Raw genomic sequence first — 23,007 nt, 5'->3', positions numbered from 1 at the left:
AAAACAAATGATTTTTAAAAAAAGCTAGGGGGAGGTTTGTTGAGGGCCTGGATTAGAGGAGGACCTTGGCGTGAAAGCGTGGCATCTGTCTGGCCCGGCTTCAACCAGCAGAGAGATTTGTAGGGAGCATGAAAAGGAGCTGTTATGATGAGGGATTTAGAATTGATGGACAATAGCTGTTTGGTGACATGGTGTGAATCAGAGACGGGTGAGGAGCTCTGGGGTGGAGAACGCCGTCTAGTACCTTCAGGGTTGGTGGCTGAGGGAGCCCTGGCTGGATACGTTGCTGTTGGCATGGTATTGGTAACTCATGGTGGGTCCTACCAGCAGTGATGGTGATGAGATTTTACTTAGGGTCTTCATGGGCAGAGGACAGGGCTGGATCACGGGAGGGGACATGGTGGTTCCCCTGTAGTGACAGTAGCTGATAGTTTAGACCCTGAATACTTGTGAGATAACTTGTGAGGGCTCAGACCCCCAGGGTGAATCATTACAGGTGACTAGAGGTCCTGTATGGGCAGGTGAGGGCAAGAACCAGGAAACTATGAATTATTATTGGTAAAATGATTCCATCTACACCCTCAGGCTGGTGAAGACCAGGGAAACTTCAGTTAATCATGAATGAGCACGGAGTCCAATTCCTGAACAGACTGAGCAGAGAACAGAATATCTACTCAAATATGAAATCTGTTAATGAATAACACATGGGTCCAATCATATGAATGGGGTTTGATTTATAATCATGGCATCAAGGAGCTATTCCTTTAATCTAGAACATGAGGAGATGGCACTTGAGTGGAAATCTGTGCTGAGTGATTTATTGGGAGCTTACTATTTTATGAATGGCAAAAGAGAAGAACTGCCCCCTTTACAATCTATATATAAATCATCGGGAATTATGATGGATTAAGTATTCTTCCTCTTAGTGACAGTAATAAGTGTTATGAGCAGCTTTTAATAGTTAGAAAGACAGAAGAGATAAATATCAATTACTATTAGAGGAAGCATTTTTTTAAGCCAGCTTTCCCACTTTTCCCCATGATGAGGTTAATTATTTATGGCAAAGGCACATTAATAATTTCACTTTTATCTCTTTATCCAAGCAGTAAGTGAATTGTAACACAGAGAGATTTGGACAACCGAAGCAACGAGAATGTATTCAAAGTATTTAAAAGTTTTGTATTCCCCTCAAAACTCACTTTGTCTCAGCCACAAACAGTGCTTAAATTAATAATATGTATATAAAATTTTCATTTGCGGACCAATGTCTTATTTTTCTTTTAGCATTCTTCCTTCCTGATAGGCAAGCTATGTTGAAAGGGCAGCGTGCATGAGAAACGCTGCAGGGGCAGGCTGCTGAATTTGGGATGGTAAATGAACAAAGAGGTATGGATGCATTTCTTGCTACTACTATTTGATATTTATTAATTTATTTGTATAGAGTAAAATTCACTCTATTTGGTGTATGGTTTTTTGAGTTTTGATGAATGCAGAGAGTCCTGTATGCACAGCCACAGTCAAGATATACAATGGTTCCGTCACAGCCCACAAGGCCCCTCAGGCTGCATTTTTGGAGTCAACACCTCTCCCCATCTGCCCCCCACCTGCAGCCACTGATCTGTTCTCCACCCTCTAGTTTTCTTTTTCTCTCAGGGCTGTATCCATGCTCTTGCTCTTGTGCCACTGTAACTAGCTAGATGGTTAGGCTGGTCATGTTCGGAGGTGGGGAGTTCTGTGGCTCTGATGAGGCTCAGTCTTGTTGGCACCGTGTCCCTGGGTCTCCAATGTGCCCCTGTCAGTGCAGGTCTGTCCCTCTCCGAGGAGCAGGGGGCTTTTTTCCATCCCTTTCCCCAGCTGCAGTAGCTGTTTCCCGGTGTCCCAACGACCAGGCTGACTTGTCTGTCAGTCCCCCTACGCATGGTGTCTAGAGCCCATCATACTTTTAGGGCTCCTCCCAAATGCTTTAGCTTTAACTTATGTAAAATCATAGGAGAAAATGAAGATAATAATAATGAATATAGAGTAATCTATCCAGCCTGGATTATATTCATTTTTACATTCACACAGTTGTAAAATAGAATTTTTAATTATTATTTTTTTCATGGAGGAAGAGGACCATAAAGGCAGAAGTGCATAGAGTTGGCATGAGTCACACCATGTCCCTGGGGACAGAATTTGTTGCCCTTCCCCCAGCACTGTAAGGCCCCCCAGCTTTGAGGCCTCCTGACCTCTTGGGGCTGCTGTCCCCGTCCCCAGGCCTGTACCTTGAGGGATGCTTGCTCAGGACCCTGCCAATCTCTCCTTCCAGGAGAAAAGCCTACAGAGGGTACGAATTCCTCTTAGAACCCCTGCCGTAGGGACTCTCTTCTCGAGCTAGCCTGCACTTGGCCTTGATAATTTGTTAAACGTTTTAGATGAGTGCTCCTTACTGATGTCCAGAGGGGTCTTCCCTAGGTCAGCAAGTGCTGGTGTCTTCCCTTTGCTTGCAGGCACCTGTTTTTCCTTAAATTTTGGGTTAGTCGGTTGCCCTGTGACCTCAGTGTTCTGAGTTTTTGGAGAATTTAGGAATTTGCCACTTGTCCCGTTTTTCTTTTCTTGTCTGGGAGAGAGCAGGGCTCCCGCAGCTCACTGCATCCCAAGAGGAAGCCCAGGTATGCCTGTAAACCCCTGTGGTCTCTGCCGATATTCGGGGCTAGTTTCCTGCTGTTTTCCTGTTTGTTTTCCTTTTACATTTGAGATTTTTTTCCTCTCTGTTTTCCTGTCTCTCTTTCAATTGCTCATACCAGTGTGACCCTTCATCCCTTAGCTGCAGAAACATGAACCATGTTTCAGTCGTGTGGACTGTGGAAAAGGCAGGTGATGGCCTTTTGTTTCTGGCTCTTTGTTTCTGGTCTTAGCAAAAGAGGTGGTGATGCCTTAAGCTACTTCTTCATGTGTAGTCGAGGTGTGAGTTTGAATATTTGTTGGGGGCGAAGGTGATGTCCATCCTTGCCCACCCCTTCCCTAATAGTCTCGGCACCACTGACCACCGTGTGCCAAGAGATTGGAGGGAGAGACGACTTTCTTTGGAATTTTCCATTTTGCGAGGTTTTCTGCGTAGTCTCTTTATTCATGACCACAAAAGAGGGAAGCAAAAAAGGAAGAGTTGCAGGACTGGAAGAATTTTCCCATTATTCTCTTTAGTAACTTGAGAGTGTTCCCCTCCACCATCGTGTGTCTGGTGCTGAATGGTTGTCTATCAGAATCACCTTGATGGTCATTTGGAGAAAGCAGAGAGGTAATCCAGCTCCCTCCTGAAATTCTGCACCCTCATTTGCCTGTTTATCTGGAGGGGACCAGGGTGAGTGAGAGACAGGAGACTTGAGTTAATGCTGAAAGGCTGCTCAGTGGCTTCATGAGTCACCCTGAATGAGGGGAGAAACAGTGCATTTCAGCTTTGAGGCCACTGTGAGCGCTTTCAACAGTGTGGTCAGGCTGCTGACATGGATCGCTTCTCTTAAATTGTTGGGCTGTAACACTTCCCAATAGGAAGAAAAGGGACAGATTCTTATTTTCCTGATGTTATACTCCTGTGCCGATCTGTTAGCCACTACTCCTATGTTAGGAGAAAAAAATAATGTATGTTGCTCCTTTCCTTTCATTTCCAACAAGGGTCTGCAAGAGTTGTCAGGGTATAAAAGGCAACCCAGCCCTACACTGGATATCTTAAGCCTATTCCCACAAAGCAGAATCATTTTATAGCCTCATCCATCCACCTCTCCATCCATTCAACTATCCATTCATTTTTAAATAAATATTTATTGAATAAGTTCTGTGTGCTGAGATGATGAAAATAAAATCTTGAATAAACAGCACAGAATCTGGCATGTAGTAGGTGCTTAAAAGATATTTGTTCAGGGAATGAATGAATAAGTGAAGACATGATACTTACATAGTCTGTGGGCAGTGGTGGGCGGGTTGTTACATCAAAGAATATGCCATGATGATGGGGAACAGAGGATATGTTGGGAATAAGAGGCAGGAGCCTTTGAATGACTTGGATCATTAGGGAGGGTTTTTAGAACAGGCAACATTTGAGCTGAGGTGTGAAGACTAGCAGTTTGATGAAGAGGGGTCACATGGAATGGTTAGTACCACGGATTTTGTATTTCAGCATATCCGGGCTGGAGCTGCAGCTCTGCCACAGGCTTATGTTGATACCTCTAAAACCCCCCACAGTAACCTGTTGATCAGACAAAGGCAGATTTATCAGACCTTCTGCAGTAAAGAGAACATCTCCTTCCAGGAGTCTTTACAGCGTCTCAGAAGGGAGAGGTCAGAGGAAGATATTTAAAGTACTTTAGCGTAGGGCTGGGTGATTTTAAAGCTGGCCTTGCAAGGGGCGGGGAACTGGTTGGGAAAGGGCAGCGTTTGTAACATAATAGTGAGGTAAGGGTCTTGAAGAACCTCTGGCAAAGTAAGCTAATAGTCTTGAAGACATACCACTTGAGTGGAGTCATCCCCTTCTCTTCTTCCAGCACATAACTCACTTATTTTTGCCGCTCTCAGAACTGTTTAACACGGGGGCAGAAAGGTATGTTGATTTCAGTTCTCACTAGCTATGTGACTTTCGACGAGTTTTTTTTTTTTAATTTGCTTTCATTGAAGCTAATAGAATGAATGAAGCGAATAGAAGATTTAATGAGATAAAATGTGTGAACCACATAGCACAGGGCTTGACCCACAGGAAGCCGTAGGATAGCAGAGCCATCAGCAGCATCAGCAGCATTAGCGTCACCACATCGCCTTCATCTTCATCTTCATCAGGATCTAGTGAGGATGATGATAATTACAGTCTGGGGTGCTAGAAACCTGTGCTTACTAGCCCCAGTTCTCTCTCTAATTTGCTGTGTGACCTTGGGCAGGTGACTCACCCTCTCTGGAACTCCTCTGTAAAATAAAGACATTCACTTTCCTCATTGCACAAAGGATCTGTAAAGTTTCCTCCAGGTCTATGAATAAATTTGGCCTGGAGCAACTTGTCCTGTAACCTCTCTGTGTCTAAGCTCACCATGTCAGCATCAGTCTCTCCGGGGATCTGGAAAGTTTAATTCACGATTGTGGAGCATTTATGTTCTCAGCTGCCTTAGGCCATTTCTGTACTGCTAAAGGGAATGAGAATGCTGGGCTGTTAAGCTGATGCTAATGGACATTCGGCGTCATTTGAGTCCTAGACCCTACATGACCCATTGGAATAAGTTGTTTTCAAAAAAAAGAAATTGTAGTAAAAGTCGCTTATACCCTGGTAGGAAGCAGAGAATAGCAGCTGGTAACGCAATCAAGAGCAAAAATCACTAATTTGGAATCTGAAGACTGAGCATCATACCCCTTTCTGTCTTTCTTGGGCAAGTCACTTTGCCTGACTGAGTCTTCATTCCCCATCTAACAAATGGACGTAATAATCATGAGACTATTATGCTGTTCAAATGAAACAGTAATGCTAATGTTCCTTTCAAACGAAGACATTCTGCCCACATTAGCTGAGATTGCTGTTCAGCCTTCCACAAATGTTTACAGAGTGCTGACTACGTGTTAGGGCTATTCTAGGGCCTGGGAACTCAGCAGTGAACGAGGCAGGCAACATGTCCTACCACCAGGGAACTTACACTCTGCTGGGGGGACTCTGCTGTTAGAACAAAACAAAACCTTACACATGTGAGGCCTTGTTTACAAAAATTAGTTTGAAAGAAAGCAGAATGGGAGCTGATGTTTATTGAGCACCTACAACATGCCGCGTCCTAGAAGATATTTTCTCATTTGATCCTTGCAAAGGCCCTGTGTAGAAGGTACTCTGGTTCCCACTTCACAGGTGAGGAATTTGGGATGCAGAAAAGGAAAGTCCATACTGGGGAATTAATCCCAGGTTTCTCTGAAAACAGAGCTTTGGTTCTTTCTAAGACATTGATTACCATGTCGGGAGCCTCTGAATCTGTACCCATGTTTGTACTTTCTCCGCTGCGTGAAGTTTATCTAAATCTTATAATAGTAAAGCATTAAATTGTTTCCATGACACTTTATAATTTCTCCCAGCTCTGCCTTATTTTATTTGTAGAGACATTGTGCCTGCTTTGAAATGTCTATTATGTGCATTTGAACTGACTGATGAAGAATAAATAGGCACCTGATGGAAAGACAGCTCCTCTGGTTTATTACTAAATATTATATATTAAGTTTCCCAGAAATGTTAGTTATTGCTGTGATTGTTAATACTCTTTTTTCTTTTTTTGAGGAAGATTAGCCCTGAGCTAACATCTGCTGCCAATCCTCCTCTTTATGCTGAGGAAGACTGGCCCTGAGCTAACATCTGTGCCCATCTTCCTCTACTTTATATGTGGGACGCCTACCACAGCATGGCATGCCAAGTGGTGCCTTGTTGGCACCCGGGATCCGAACCAGCGAACCCTGGGCCGCTGAAGCGGAACGTGCACACTTAACCACTGCGCCACTGGGCTGGCCCCAATATTCTTATTTTTACTTATCCTGAGTTAAGAAGTTACCAGGTTAGCAGGAATGAGGGATTGAATGGTGAGAAATAGTCTTCAGGCTTCAGATTTGAAAGGAGGTATAGTTACCTTGATTTAAGGCTTGGGGATCAGCTGGCAGAGCCCTCAGAATGAGAGGCCACGTCATCAAGATGGCTCTTGGGAGGGTTCCCTTGCATTCCTACTTGTGAAAGGGTTGCAGCATCACTGTATCAGTAGGCTAAGATGGCTTTATTGATGATGCAGGAAGGTTGCTATTTCATAGCTGAGGAAACCAGAGTAGAGAGTTTTATATTTGCTGCCTTTGACGGGGCCGGAAGTGAGCTGGCGCATTGCCTGCCTATGGCTGGAGCTAGTTCTGGGAAAAGAAATAGTCACTTGGACTTTGCAGCCAGGGAGAGGGAGAATATGCAAAACACCAAGGAAAAATGACTTCTTGCAAAAGACAACTATTGTAAGAGAAAGATAGTTTGAACAAGCAAATGAGAGAGCACTTAGGTAGATTGCACTGTAGCAAACTCACACAAACACGCTCACTTTCATGGCTTTCAAATGGAGATATTTTTTGAAAGAGAAGATGGATACCACAGAGAGTTAAATTAGTGCTCTTGATGATTAAGTGAAAAAAAATCACAAAACATAGATTGAAATTACAAACACATGGAAATTGTGAAAGAAAAGATTAGATACTTGGAAGTCAGATCCAGAAGATCTGACAAGTGAATAATAACCCCTTCAGAGGGAGAAGGAGGAAATGATAGGGGAGGCATATTCAATAAGTAATGAGAGAAAACTTCCTGGAGTTAAAGACAGACTTGGATACGAGATTGGAAACGCTCCCAGGTTTCTAGGTAGGATTAATAAGAGAAGACACATACCTAGTGAAATTCTTCAGCTTTGAGCATAGAGAAGAAATCTTAGAATCTTCCAGACAGAAAGAATATGTTATTTTCAAAGGAAAAAGATTTTTTTTTGAGGAAGATTAACCCTGAGCTAACTACTGCCAGTCCTCCTCTTTTTTGCTGATGAAACCTGGCCCTGAGCTAACATCCATGCCCATCTGCCTCTACTTTTTATATGTGGGACACCTACCACAGCATGGCTTTTGCCAAGTGGTGCCGTGTCTGCACCCGGGATTCGAACCCCGGATTCGAACGGGCGAACCCTGGGCCGCCAAGAAGCAGAACATGTGAACTTAACCGCTGCACCACTGGGCCAGCCCCCAAAGGAAAAAGATTAAAACTGGCATCTGACTTCTCATTTGCTACACTGAACATTAGAAGAAGAAAGATTAGCACCTATAATTCACTAGAGAAAAAGACTCTTCAATGCAGTCAAAGGATCGTTTCCCCATCAAGTGAAAGAAAGATATTTGCAGATAAGAAGGGATTTAGATCCATCTTATGTAACTAATATAAGTAATATGCTGAAAACTTACTGTAACCAAACAGATGCATCACAGTACGGAAACCTTGAGGTTGGAGGAAGATGGAAGAAAAACAGAGGTGAAAAAATTAATCTTGCAGTGTGTGTATTTAAATCGAATTGAATAATAATAAATGACGTAACAGGTTAATATAGACGGTAAACGTGGAGTCTCGAAATTGTAAATTGCTAGCTGAAACATAATCTGGAAGGACAAGCACTGCAAGTACTAAGCTCGATAGACTCAGGTTGGTGTAGTTTTGAGTCTAATTTAGCAGAAGAAACATTGTCTGAAAAACAGAAACCTGTTTGATACCTCTTTGTCCAGCTTGCCTTTTAGCCGAATGTTTCTTTACACAGTTTAGCAGATCTTGCCTTACAGGAGGAAGGCAAAAATGGGATTTGGTGGAGAAATATGATGTCCAAAGTCCCAAGCAAACTTTCTAGGCAAACAAGTTATTTCCTAAGATAGTCAATATCTGTCTAAAACTCTGCTTTAATAAGTTTTCAAATATTGGACATGGATTCCTGAAATTAAAGCTTCTCACAGAGAAATTGGAAGCCTCATAGACTGCTGGTAGGAATGTAAAACGGTGCAGCCATTTGGGAAAACAATCTGGCAGTTTCTCAGAATGATTGATATAGAGTTATCGTATGACTCTGCAACTCCACTCCTAGGTGTAAACCCAAGAGGTATGAAAATAGATGTCTACACATAACTTGTACGTGAATATTCATTGAAGCATTCTTCATAATAGACCAAAAGTAGGAACAACTGAAATGTCCATTAGTTGACGAATAAACAAGTGAAATGTGTTATATCCATATGATGGAATATTATCTGGCAACAAAAAAGAATTAAGTACTGATTGGTGCTGCAGTATGGATAAACCCTGTAAACACTATGCTAAGTGAAAGAAGCTGATCACAAAGGACCACATGTTGTATGACTCTATTTATAGAATGGTCAAATCTATAGAGACAGAAAGAGTAATGACTGCCAGGGTTGGGGGGAAGGGGGTTGAGGGTTCAGAGTTTCTTTCTGGGGTGATGAAGATGTTCAAATATTAATTGTGGTGATGATCACATAACTCCATGAATATACTAGAAGCAATTGATTTTTACACTTTAAATTAGTAAATTGTATGGTACATGAATTAAATCTTCGTAAAGCTGTTAATAAAACCCCCAAATCTCTCTTATACTTCTTATGACCTATTTTACCAGTAATCCCTAAGTCTTTTACAAAATTTCATTTTATTAAAAAATGCATAGTCAAAGAACGGCAGTAAAATTTCACCCAGATTGGTAAACTTTGTGAATGGATTGATGAGCATTTTACGTGCAATTTTTTTTTGGAAAGCCACCTATGGGAATGAAAGGTAATCAAGACTGACACTGTGACAGGTCTTCATAATGTTAACATATGAACAGATCCAAGGCACCGAAGTCATCTGTCACTGAAACTATATTAGACATTTTCGTTGGAACACTTTTGATTGCCGCTGGAAAAAATGAAATATAAAAGGATTTTTGTAGTTTACAAAGGTTCCTGCTAAGGGAAATTCCAAAGTAAGGTGTTACAGTGGGTTGGACACTAAGCCTCATGATTTTTATCAGAACACAAGGGTCTTGGGCTGTCCTGACTTTAACACCCGTCGGTTTGATAGGTATTTGAATTCATAATGATGTTTCTTTGGTCCAAGTGTCTTTTTTCCCCCATCCATTTTTCTTTCTTTATAATCTCACTTATCTTTCACTTTCTGCATTATTTTTCTGTCTACAGCATGTTTTAAAATGTGTTCCTAAAGAATTTATATCTGATAGGAAGATGAGCTTTGCTCACTGATGGAGAAAAACAGATACACAAAAAATTTCACATTAAATAGGATGTTTTCATTAGCTGAAAATTTGTTACCTTACACTACACCAGAAACCCTTTTGTTTGCTCTTTAAATCTTGTTGGAAATCTTTCTGCAAAGTGTCAGTTCTCCTCCATGGCCATGAAAATAAAATAAGCATTTAGATTATCAGTGATAACTGAAAGGCTTGCCAGCTCCCAGAGTTCTTACTGTCAACAAATATTTACTGGCTGCTCACTGCAGGAGACTCTCACTGAACAGGGAGGATTGTGCTGAAGATGATAGAGGATATTGGACTGAGTGTATCTTGAGCCCAGAATATCTTAACTGAAGATTCCAGTTAGTTAGAATTTATTCTCTACATATCCAAATACAAAAATGTGTTCAAATGCCCTTTCTCCAGACCTATATTTTCTCATCAGAAACTATAAAACTTTCTTTTTGTCTTAAAAGAGAAAGGTTTGACTTGGTTCTTTGAAAATACTTTAACTCTTCTTGTGTATTGTTAAAGAAAAAAATTATTCATGACACTTGTTAAAGAATGGGAAGGCAGACTTTATTCAAGGGGGCTGTTGAGATAGGTGTAGGGACCACTGCCATGGGGTTTTGCAGGTGGGGGAGACAGATTGGGCTCAACTCCCAATATGATAAGAAAAATTGGAAATTTATAGCCAAGGAGCCAGGGTTGGGCATCAGTGGATGGAAAGTTTCTAAAAGGAAACACCAGTTCAAGTGGGAATTTTGGCTAAACTGGCCTAACAGGATTCTTGCTCAAGTAGGGTCAGGGTGATCAGATATTGCCTGGGGGATGGTGGAGATGTTGAGGGTGGTCAGATACTGAGCGTGGGGCTGAACCAATTCAGGATTATTGCTAAAATTGGACTCTTAAGGATACGCGAAAGGATGGAGTCTAGTCAGTCTCAGGAGAGCCTACCTGGAGTTTGGTCATGTAAAGGATCTTTGTCGGTATATTCATGGGACTAATGAGGTGGTAGAAATAAGGGTTCACGTCAGTAGGAGAGAAGACCACGAGGTGGATTATCTTCAAGGTAGAGGTTCCCAGACATAGTAAAAAATCCAGACACGGGTTCAATACTGACTTACCTCAACATGGAAAATCATTTCATAAAGACAAAACTTTGGGAAGCTGCATATATTGCATAGTGGTTCTTGTTCCAGCATGAGAAAATAATTCACCCAGCCCCCTCTCATCCCTTTTTGAGGATTTTTACAAGTAAACAGTTCATCTACTAATTAATCAAGTTATATTCATTTAGCTAGTCATTGAGGTGGTTAAGAAAAAGTGTTAAGACTTGAGTTGTTGCCCTCGTGAAACTTCCAGTCAAGATTGGAAGACTTTCAGGAAAAATGTACATCCGTCAGTTTTTGATATGAACTTCAAAGGAGGGATGACGCCACATGCATGAGGCACTTGAGTCCCTAATGCATTATTTTCACTCAACTAGAGTCATCTTTGAAGCTGGCAAAGCACATCATGTTACTGCCCTCCTTTAAACCCTTTAATCACTTCTCACCAATTTAGGATAAAGGTCAAAATCCTTCATATGGCCTTCAAGGTTCTGAATGAGTTGTGCTCTGTCAGTCTCTCCAGACAATATTTTATTTTCTAAATTACTTCATTTTCCATGTGACTATTTATTGCATTTTTCTGGTTTTCATATAGATTTGTACCAGGTTGTCTCTAAGTGAGCTCATTAACATTGTGGCAGCTTACAGGGATGGCAAAGGATCCCTGAGGTTTAATATGTGCTTGCGTTTTGATGAGGATGGGGACTGTGACTGCTGCTGTCCTTAATGACAACGCCCCGCTTCAGTTTACGATGTGGTGGATGATGCACAGACATTCACTGCTAGCTAGGTCACTGGGTGAGTGGATAAAATTGGGGTGGTAGGAGCTGGCTGCAAGCTTACTGAGATGCTCGATGACATTTTCCTTCTTTATCTATCCTTGGTGTTCCTTATCAGCAAACTGTCCTTTGCTTGCAGTGAATAAAGATTCCCAGTTAGAAAGCTGCCCCAATTGTGTAACTTGGGAGTCTGTGTTCTAACGGAGATCTCATTGTAGCATGAATAAGGCCCTTAATTCTTGTTAGATGCCACTTTGATGAATTTCTTTATTGCTGTCCACCACCATCCCGATATACCTTTCAAATTACTTGTGGAGGTACATTGGTTCCACACACCTGTGTCTCAATGACACTCTTTTGTATCTGTCTAAGAAACATCTTTGTGGATATGTATGGCTTTGGGTGTGAGGCTGGCCCTATCCCATCATTTGTAGCCCTTATATAAACCTTATAAACTATTTAGTTAAACAGATAGACATTTAATATGGACACATCCCTGCTGCCCAAGGGATGCTCTTTGTGGAGAGTGCTTGCCTCTTTGAGAAATGCTTTCCCAATAAGACTATTGTGTACCTGTCAGGAATGAGAGCAGGAATTTATTTTGGGGGGCAGGCAGAGCACTCAACCTGTATCTTGGCAAATCCCTGGGGTCCCCAAGGGAATGGTGGTTGGTGATGATAACACTGAACCACAAATATTGACTTAACCGGATAATTTCTTAGGGAATTCAATTCTCAGCTGTCATTACAGGTCCTTCCTCCCTCTTTCCTGTTGTTGATGTTCTTTATTCTCTCTTCCTCTGTGAAATCTACAATTTCAGGTCGTTTTTGCTGAAAGCTCTGATTGTTTTTCTTATGCACATGGGTTTTTGACCCTGCAGAGAAGGAGAAGAAAACAAGTTCTTGAATTAGAATCTGAATGGCTGTTGTTTGTCTGAGTTAGTGGGCTGCATAGTTAAGAAATCTTAGAGCTACGTTTGCAAGCATCGCTTACCTCCTTACCTCATCAACTATCAACTACTTCATACTGTGTAATGTCTTAGGGTTTTTTTTTTTTTTTTGAGGAAGATTAGCCCTGAGCTAACATTTGCTGCCAATCCTCCTCTTTTTGCTGAGGAAGACTGGCCCTCAGCTAACATCCATGCCCATCTTCCTCTACTTTACATATGGGATGCCTACCACAGCATGGCTTTTGCCAAGCGGCACCATGTCCACACCAGCGATCCGAACCGACGAGCCCTGGGCCGCCAAGAAGTGGAACGTGTGAAGTTAACTGCTGTGCCACCGGGCCAGCCCCTGTCTTAGTGTTTTTAAGATGGCCATATTTTGGGACACATGGTAGACTAAAGGCTTTTTATTTTCCAATTCATGAATTTTTTTTACCTAAAAAGTAGAACAAAGACAACAAAATAACATCTAGTTTTAACTTAATGAATTGGCTTTATGGAAAAGAATAAGATTGCATCATATTGCAGCCAACCTGGGAAATCAGAATGAATTAGTGCCTTACCAATAATATGATCCTCTGGAAATTACAAGAGTTGAGCCACATGTTGCTTATTACAAGCAGACAGCATGGGGGAGTAGCCTAGCTATTACTAAAGCAAATCTCAGAGAACTTTATTGATGAAACCTTAATAATGTTTGTGAATTATAATATATTACACGTAGGAAAACACATTTCTTTGGTGGTGTACATATTGCATTGTACTCTTTATCCACATACTTGATCTTTCAAGTTCTCTTAGCCTAGGCTTACAGACATAGCAAAATGTTAACGCAAAATAAAAAAATAATAAACGCCAATTAATCAGGTGACTTGTGGTAGTCATTCTGACAGTCTTGGCAGATTCCCTGAAATGTGCACGATGATTTGCAAAGTCATCATTTTGGCCACAGGGGCCTCTATTTGTGATCTTTTCAAGTTAGCTCTAATCCCTTGTCATTTCACCTGTGCTAATCTAGTTCCTCTGTAATGAGTCAATCACACACAGAAGACTCACGGATTTCATCGAGGATTGACATCTGTTCTCTCTCGGGGCTGTTTGGCAGTTATTTCTGTTTTGGGGGATTGGTAGTATGATGGGGCGTGCATAGTCATTTTCAGCTTGTCTTGTGACCAGTCTGGATAAACATGTCTCCTTCTGGCCCCGGGGACAGTCTTTACCCCAAGGTGCCATATCCCACAAGCAACTTTACACATAGTTGCTCTCTGGGTCTGTTAGTGTGGTTACACTGCACCAAGCTTCCTAATTCCACAAGCTGCTTGTGAATCGTCTTCCTGCCCCTGCACCACTGAGTGCCTGGAGAGGAATCTTGCGCATATTAGGTGCACAAAACATTCTTGTTCATTGAAAAGGCATTAAGTGAGTTGAAGGAAGCACTTTTGTTAATGTGGCTAGCTATGAGTTGACATGAGATTCCAAATGCTGCATTGGACAAGAAAGTTTATGACGGTGGTGCAGAGGGCTAATTAGCTGCCCATGTTAAATTATTCTTAAAATCAGGTTAAATATTTTCTTAAGAACATGTTTATTCTTAGGAGACAATTATAGCAACAATGGTACAAGACAGGACTTTTGAAAATGTCACTGACTAATTAAAATTTAAATCTAAACAAATAGGTATTGGATTATAAAGCACTGACGTTATGTTTTGAAAATACCAAACACCGTTTGATGATTGGCCTTGAGAGGCTGTCTTGGTCTAAACTGAAAACATTGCTTTTCAATGACCTGCTAAGCACCTGACAATATCTTCTAGAAAAATACCTGGGGTGACAACAGTGATATTGTTGTGAAACAAACAGGTGTCAGGATTATTTCTCTATGGAGTATTTTGTTTCTTAGATTCAATATAAAGTCAGATTCAATTCACTTTTGTTGAGTCCTAAGGTTTTATACACATGATATTTTGTTAATTTGTATTAGCACACTGAGGTAGATGTTGTCCTGTCCTCCTAGGTTTGTGTAAGATGTAGGGTAGAAAGCCAAGATTTAAATCCCGATTCTCTGACTCCAGGTCTGGTATTTTCATACCTTGCTACACTGGCCTTTTGTGTAGGAGGCAAAACCAGTTATTCCTTATGAGGGTTACTCCTCTGCGCAGTTGTTGAGGGCAAATCTTCATTGTTACTCAAATCTGTTTGAACTTATTTCAACTCTGGTTCATTACTCCTTTCCTTTACTCCTGGAACATTTTAATTTTCCTTTTAAAAATCAGCCTAAAGGGGCCGGCCTGGTGGTGCAGCGGCGCTTAAGTCCGCACATTCCACTTCGGTGGCCCGGGGTTCGCCAGTTCGGATGCCGGGTGCGGACATGGCACTGCTTGGCAAGCCGTGCTGTGGTAGGCGTCCCACACAGAAAGTAGAGGAAGATGGACATGGATGTTAGACGAGGGCCAGTCTTCCTCAGCAAAAAGAGGAGGATTGGCAGCAAATGTTAGCTCAGGGCTAATCTTCCTCAAAAAAAAAAAAAAAAATCTGCCCAAAACCCCTCATATTAATATGAGCAATGAAAAACAACATAAAGTGCAATACTTTGTAGTGTAATCCCCCTCTAAGAGGAAGCCAGTGCTCACACTCAAGAACTGAGGTACCAAGGAGCAAATTCAGTTAGTGAGCAGAGGAAGATTCTATAGTCAATGGGAAGCACAGGATTTGTAGTCAAAAATGCCTGGGTTTGAGTCAGTTCCTCTATCTTTCCTGAGCTCAGCTTCCCCGTCTATAAAATGGGGATAACAACAGTGTCTGCCTCTTAGGGCTATGGTGAGGAGTAATTGATACAATGTACATGATGCCTAGTACCTGGCACATAGGAAGTGGTCTCTTAAACCACGGCTGTTACTACCATCACTGTTGTTACTCTGTTCTTGCTCTACTAGTCAGTCAACCCGGCAGACCATTTTGGAAGACCAGCCCTTGAAATCTCCCTCCATGTCTTTAAGGCCACATGGCTCTGATCGGCAGATACACTGCAGCTTACACGGATATCATAGCAGGATTTTTGTGTCCTGGAACGTGAGAGAGTTTTCTTTTTTCTGCTTTCACAGAAGGGTTTATATGAATCTTGCTCCATATTCTCCTGGATCACAGAGTGACAACTAAATGGTGTGGAAAAGACTGTTTCCTTAAAGTCTTAACTTTGGTGAAAGAGAATGAAAGTTAAAAGGGGCTTCTTTATCACTATTTGTTTTGGGAAATAGGAAAACTTTATGCAGGTCTGCATCACCAGTTGACGTGACTCAAAGCTCACAGCAAATGATGTAATGTAGCCAGGGCTCAAGCCTGGAAGTTGCTCTTTGGTATTATCGTTAAAAAATAGCTCAGGGGCCGGCCCCGTGGCCAAGTGGTTAAGTTTGTATGCTCTGCTTGCAGCAGCCCAGGGTTTCGCTGGTTTGGATCCTGGGCGTGGACATGGCACCACTTGTCAGGCCACGTTGAGGCAGCATCCCACATGCCACAACTAGAAGGACCTGCAACTAAGATATACAACTGTGCACCAGGGGGGATTTCAGGAGATAAAGCAGAAAAAAAAAAAAAAAAAAGATTGGTAACAGTTGTTAGCTCAGGTGCCAATCTTTAAAAAAAAAGCCCAACCCCAAGGGGTCTGTTCAGTGGCATAGTGGTTAAGTCCACTGCACTTTGCTTTGGCAGCCCTAGTTTGCAGGTTCGGATCTGGGGGCAGAACTACACTACCCATCAAGCCACGCTGTGGCAGTGACCCACATATGTAATAGATGTTAGCTCAGAGTGAAAAAAACAATAGCCAAGGGGCTGGCCCCGTGGCCCAGTGGTTAAGTTCGCGCGCTCCGCTGCAGGCGGCCCAGTGTTTCGTTGGTTCGAATCCTGGGCGCGGACATGGCACTGCTCATCAGACCACGCTGAGGCAGCGTCCCACATGCCACAACTAGAAGGACCCACAACGAAGAATATACCACGCTGTACCGGGGGGCTTTGGAGAGAAAAAGGGAAAAAAAAAAATCTAAAAACAAAAACAAACAAAAAAAAATAGCCAAAAAAATAATGGCCCAAACAATGAAACATTAAGTGAGCATTTTTCTTTTAATTATTAGTTGAAAGCTCTAAGAACCATTTGTTATATAACTTAATATGTTTACTTTTCTAACAACTAAAAGCAGGTGTATTGTCACTCCTACCTAATTATGTAATCAATATTAAGTTTCTATTATGACTTTGTAGGGTACACTGAGCATAATGTAGTAGACAAGATCAAAGTGATCCTTGACCTCATGGAAGTTATAGCTTAGAGATGGAGAAGGGGTCAGACAATATTGAACAGTAGCTCATGAAATGTGATATGTGTAATGACTGGGGACAGAATACCATGAAAGCACTAACAAGAACACTTAACTTTCTTGGGACTTGAGCTTGAGAAAGGCTTCTTGGAAGAATTCATATTTATGCCAGCACCTGAAAGATGAGTAGGAGCACATCAGGCAAAATGACAAGGAGGAGAATTCCACATAGAGGAGGCAGCAGGTATAAAGACCAGGTAGTAGGAAGCCAAGTCGGTTCAGGAGGAAGAATCTCATTGTGGCTGGAGCCTAGAGGGTGTGTGTAGTGGGGAGAAATGGCGGAGGTGGATGGCATAGTGGAAAGATGTAAAACTTCGAGGTAGGAAGGGGCTTGTAATGAGGAATACCTAAATATCTGAAAGGTATAATGCTGGACTTGGGAAGAGGAGGACCAATCTGTGTTTGAATCTTGGCTTTGAATACAACTGATCTCCATGACCCTGAGTTTATTACTTTCTTAGGTGAAGAGAATAATATTTACCTCACAGGGCAATGTGAGGTAAATAAAGTGAAACAAATGAGAGAACATACTAAAGGGCCAAATATAATCCTGGCACAAAGTCAGTGCTCTTGAAATGTCAGTGAATGTATAAAGGCAAATACACACATGTACACACACACACGACACAGAGGTGTTAGAAGGATGTGGATGTTTAGCCTGTTATTTCCGGAGAACCACATTCATTGGAATGCATGCACATGCATATTTCTTTGTACATAAATTGTCATCGGCTCAGTCTGTGGAGGAGGTTGTCCATCTTTGGTACAGAAGACAGACATTTTCTCTCTCCCTGCAGTGAGAGAACATCAGGTAATTATGTTTCTGAAGAATGAGTCTGTATTCGCTTCGTATTGCTGCCGTAACAAATTACCACAAATTTAATGGCTTAAAACAACACAAATTTATTATCTTACGGTCTGGAACGAGTTTCAGTTAAGGTGTCAGCAGGGCCATGTTCCTTCTGGAGGCTCTGGGGAGAATCCATTTTCTTGCCTTCCAGCTTCTAGAAGCTGCCTGCATCCCTTGACTTATGACCCCTTCCTCCATCTACAAAGCCAGCAGTGTAGCATCTTTCAATTTCTTTCTTACCCTATTCCCTTTTATAAAGACCCTGTAATTGCGTTGCAACTACCCAGATAATCTGAGGTAATCTCCCCATCTCAAAATGCTTACTTACTTACATCTGTAAAGTCCCTTTGCCGTTACCAAAAAAGGTAACATTTTTACAGGTTCCAGGGAGGGGGCCGTTATTCTATGTACCATAGGGTCTTTCTTTTCCTGGAGGAATGAGGAAACAATAACCTTGTTGCTTAAAATTAGGGCTCCGGTTTTCATGTGGATCAAGGCTCTCCCTGATTGGCCATCAAGGGCTATGGTGGGAGAAGAGAAAAGAAGGTGGCTTCCCTCTTCCTCCACCATCCTGCTGCCCCTCACTCCTGCTCTCTAGCCGCTCAGGGCCTTCTAGGCTTCCTGGTGGCACAGCCTGGGCCCTCAGCCTGAATGCCGACCATCTTCACTCAGTTAACTCCTCCTCAGCCTTCAGATCTGTTTAGCTACCACTTCTTCAGAGGTTCAACTTCCTCTCTTCTTGGGGATTGAGCTGGGGCTCCATGCTGGAATAATGGTGGGGCCACTCCTGATAAGGGACATATCCATTTGTATATTCATTCATTTAACAAGTATTTATTGAGTGCTGTTACAGGCTGGGGGTCTCTCGAAGCAGATGCTGACGCAGAGTTGAGGTGCCGTATGTTTATTAGAGATCAACATTTGTGAAAAGAAGGAGGAGGGCAAAGATTTGGGAAGGAGGAGGAGTCAAATGGTGATGTAGGCCCCCCAAAATTCCAGCCATCCCAAGGAATGGGTGTCTGGAGTGAGCTGCGTCAGGGTCCACCTGGCACGGCCTGGGGTTGGTGGGCCTCAGGATGAGTGGCTCTGGGCAAGGCAGCTGTCTGCAGTGGAGGCAGATCCTAAAGCAGCTGATGGCTGGATGCCTTCAGCTGACCACATCCCCTACAGTTGGGCAGCAAATCCGCCCTTGACAGGGGTTTTGGGAGGCACATCTCTGTGTGCTCACCACAAACACCTGCTATGGACCCAGAAATTTTCTAGGCATGAGAGAGCAAAACAGATGAAAATCCCTGCCCTCCTGCATTTTACAGTATGGTGGAGGGAGACAAACAAACAAGTAAATATGTACTATGTAGACGGTCATGAGTGCCATGGAGAAAAATAAAGCTAGTAAGGGGGGATAGAGAGTGTTGGAGGGAGTGTTGCAATGTTTAGAATGGGGTCAAGGAAGGCCTCCATGAGAAGGTGACATTTGAATGAAGAGGCACAGATGGTGCCATGCGGATATCTGGGAAGAGTCTCTGGGCAGAAGGAAATGCAAGGTTCAAATTCCCTGAAGTAGGAGCAGTGAGGTCACTGTGGCCAGGGCAGGGGTCTGAGGGGGAGAGTTAGAGAAGCTGAGTTCAGAGGAGCAATGGGTGGGCTGAGGCAAGATGCTCTAGGGCCTTGGGAGCTATTCTGATGACTTCAGCTTTATGTGCAGTAAGATAAGAAGCCACTGGATGGTTCCGAGCAGAAGAATGATATCATATGATTTACAACTATTTTAAAAAACTTAGCAGTAGTGCTAAAAATGGTGCTGTAATTATAAAGAAAAAACAAGAACAAATTGCAGAGTCATCCTGGGGTAGCTTGAAGAGGTTACCTGGAGACACCTGGGGAAGACATCTAGCTCTCGCACTTATCCAGGGAGTTAGAGGGGACCCAAGAAGGACCACAGGGTCGCTGGACAAGAATGAGCAAAACCAAGGGGCTGAACAGGCAATTTCAAGGTTGAGACTCAGTAAATACAATGACAAGTTGATTCTGATTAGTTGCTGCACCTTTGACTCCTTTTCTGAGGAAAAATCATGGTTGTGTCACAAGTCAAAGTACTTCCGAGCTTTCCTGTTTTGCTTCTTTGCTTGATTTGCTATAGTGTAGTGTGTCTATTCACATTTGCAAGGGATGACTGTAAGAAGTGAGCTGATAATTTGTCAATGGGAAAGGACCTCTAGCTCTTTTTCACCCATGGAATATTTCCATTGGATCACTACCATTTTAGAGGAACTATATCTGTGTTACTCCACCTTCTTTAGCATGTGAAGTGATAAACATTAGTACTTTTCAGTTTTGTTGATCCAACCTTCATTCAATGAGTACTTATGGAAGCTACCATGTGCCAGCATTTGGATATACAATATGCTGGTGACAAAAGGATGGGTATGGAATTTGACAAAAGGCTGATAGTCTAGAGCTGTGATTCTCAAATTGCCATCCTGGACCAGCTACAGCGACATCACTGGAACTTGTTAGAAGTGCTAATTTTTAGACTGTGCCCAAGACATACTGATTATCTGTTGTGAAAGTGGGGTCCAGCAATCCAGGTGATCTTGAGGAATGCTAAAATTTGAGAACACTGCTCTAGAGATGACAAAACTAAAGATTGTAACACAGTGGTATGCCAGAAGGAAGCCCCAGGTGCTGGGTGAACCCAGAGGAGGTAGTCCTAAGTTGTTTCAAAGGCAGACCACTTCCAAGAGGATGGGCTGCCTGAGAGGAGCCTTAAGGACAATGCAAATTAACTAGGTAGAGGAAGTGGAAAAGGACCTCCAGGCACAGGGGCCAGGCCCGCTGTGGAGGACAAATGCTGGCACCACTTGTTCAAAAAGTAGTCTTTACTATGTATATTAAAGCTTTTGTTCTTATTAATCAGGGTGGAGGGCATTCATCTGGTCTCTGATGCATATCCATTCTCTGGAAACCAGGAACATCAGTCAGAAGAGAGGAGAAATAAGATTATCAGGAACTAAGAAGAGACCTCTGCCCCACTCAGAGACCAGATGTCTGAAGAAACTGCGTTCCAAACATGGTTTCCTGCATGCCTGCACATCCTGTCCCCTGTATAACTGGCCTGTAGTGTTTGTTCTGGAAGATGGGCTTTAAGGACAGTAGTCCCCATCTTCCAGTTTTGTAGCAAAAATGAATAAACTCTTTCTATTCCACCAACTTGCCTCTTGACTTTTTGGCTAGTCTTGCAGCAAGCAGAACAAGCCCATCGCTCAGTTACACAAAGACCACACTGCATGTAGTCTCCTATGGCCACAGGATTGGGTGCCTGGTGGGCTCTCAGGATGGAAAGTGACAAATAAAAATGGCAAGCAATAGGATATATTGGAGAATATGAGGAAGCCATTTGGTATAAACCTAATTCGGCCTGACCTTGTCTTTCCAAAAGGGCTTGACCGTGGCTGTTGAGCATGCATTGTATATCTGCTTTAGATATTCCCTATGGCAAGAACAAAGGCCCTTGAGATAAAGGTGCAACTTCCCTCCCCCTCCCAATGTTGGCATTATCTTAAGGATTAAGCATCTTTCCTTAGGCTAGGAACTGATTGCTGGGCTCACCTGTGACCACCCAGCTTGAGACAATAGGCTTGCCTCCTGCTACGCCCTCTGAGATAGCAGACCCACTACCTGCTGTGTCCATCAAGCACTGTGCCTTCAGGGCAATCTTGTGACTATTGTGGGAGGGACATTTCAATCATATGTGAAACGTTCTGTATGGGGGTATATAACCACTCTGTGCACCCCACTTCTTCGGTGCCCTTTCTTCCCTGGGCCATGGTCCTCAGATTTCAGCTCAAAATAAACTCACCCAAATTTTCGTTTATAGATTGCTTATGGATTATTTTCATTGACAAAAGGTAGGTAGATATTAAGATTTTTAAGTACTATCCCTAAATAATTCTTCTGGCTTTATACCCCCCAAAAGACTATTGCCAAACTCTTGGTGATAATAGCTGGAAGAAGTCCATAGAGTGGAAGAGGATCAGAATCACCTTCTAGAGCTCTGTCCTCTAATCTCAGACTCCTGCCATCACAGTCATGGCTCATGTTAAAGCGGGAATGTTTGGTTCAACCTACTGCCTGAAGGGCTGGTTCCTCCTGAGATGCATCAAGGAGGATTTCTTGTCTTTCTGCTTCTTGAGGGGATGCTGACACTGTACTTCTCCAGAACCGATGCCTCGGGGATGGTGGGGACCCTGAGCCTTCTGTGGAAGTGCCTGTGAATCAGACATGTATCCTGGGCCTGCTCTCTCTCGGGCTCCTGCTCCCCAGGCTGCTTTCTCAGCAGTCGCCCTTGAAGCATTTTCCTGTGTTTTTGGTCCTTCATACCTTTATTACCCTAGTCCTTTGTCTGTACTTCTCCTTGCAGTTCTTTGGCTGATAGTTAGGTATTCTGTAGCTAGATTACAGTACTTGGAGAGTGAAGCTTTTCCAATATTTTGCCCCTCTGCTGTGATAACTTCTCTAACTAGAGGTAAAGTATAAAATTGATTTCGCGATTTCAATGTTAAATAAATTATAAGCTTCCAAATGGCCTAAACTTGCATTTTCTGCTTGATGTTTAAGATACTTGCTTACCAATTTTTTTTTCTAAAAGATTTTTACTTTTTTTCTCTATGGGTCTTTTATCATTGCCTTGAAGGACTCCTGTTAAAAGGTATAGTTTTACAAATCATTTTTCAATTGTGAGAATTCAAAGTGGATTTGTTAGGCTTTTAGGCTCTGAGATTATAGGAGTCAGATTCCAAGGTGTTTAAGTGGAATTGTTTGTTTGCTTTATTCTCTGCTGTCTCTGGCAGGTGCTTGTAACCCTGTAGTTAGGTATTGGGAAGTTCATTTCCAAGGCAGGAGAAAATTCTGGATTGACTCTTAGCTGCATTTCAGTGACGTTCTTTTTCCTGGTGCACCAAGTGTGAGCAGTGGAGTATACCACCAATATAAAAAGCTGTCAACAATGTCCCTTTCCCCTTAATTGTATTCACCGTGCACCTGGACAGTCTGCAGTCATGCACTATGATTCTTTCAGGGTGCTGTTGTCTTCAAGGTATCCATGACTTTTCTTTCCTTATAAAACTCAATCAGATTGACTTCTGGAATGGTGGTGTGAGGAGCATA

At 42.5% G+C, this 23,007-nt stretch overlaps 1 long non-coding RNA gene across 1 annotated transcript in view; it reads left to right on the top strand.

Annotated features, from left to right (window-relative positions):
• Nucleotides 1-20,870, top strand: part of LOC139076108 (uncharacterized) — a 262,266-nt gene extending 241,396 nt beyond the window's left edge. The window contains exon 4 of the long non-coding RNA XR_011527381.1: nt 20,759-20,870. This is a non-coding gene — a long non-coding RNA (uncharacterized lncRNA). The remainder of the gene's footprint in view (nt 1-20,758) is intronic.
• The last annotated feature ends 2,137 nt before the right edge of the window (nt 20,871-23,007 follow it).

Source organism: Equus przewalskii, chromosome 15 (assembly GCF_037783145.1).
Source record: "Equus przewalskii isolate Varuska chromosome 15, EquPr2, whole genome shotgun sequence".
NCBI classification, from domain to species: domain Eukaryota; kingdom Metazoa; phylum Chordata; class Mammalia; order Perissodactyla; family Equidae; genus Equus; species Equus przewalskii.
This window is presented reverse-complemented; position numbering and strand designations above follow the sequence as displayed.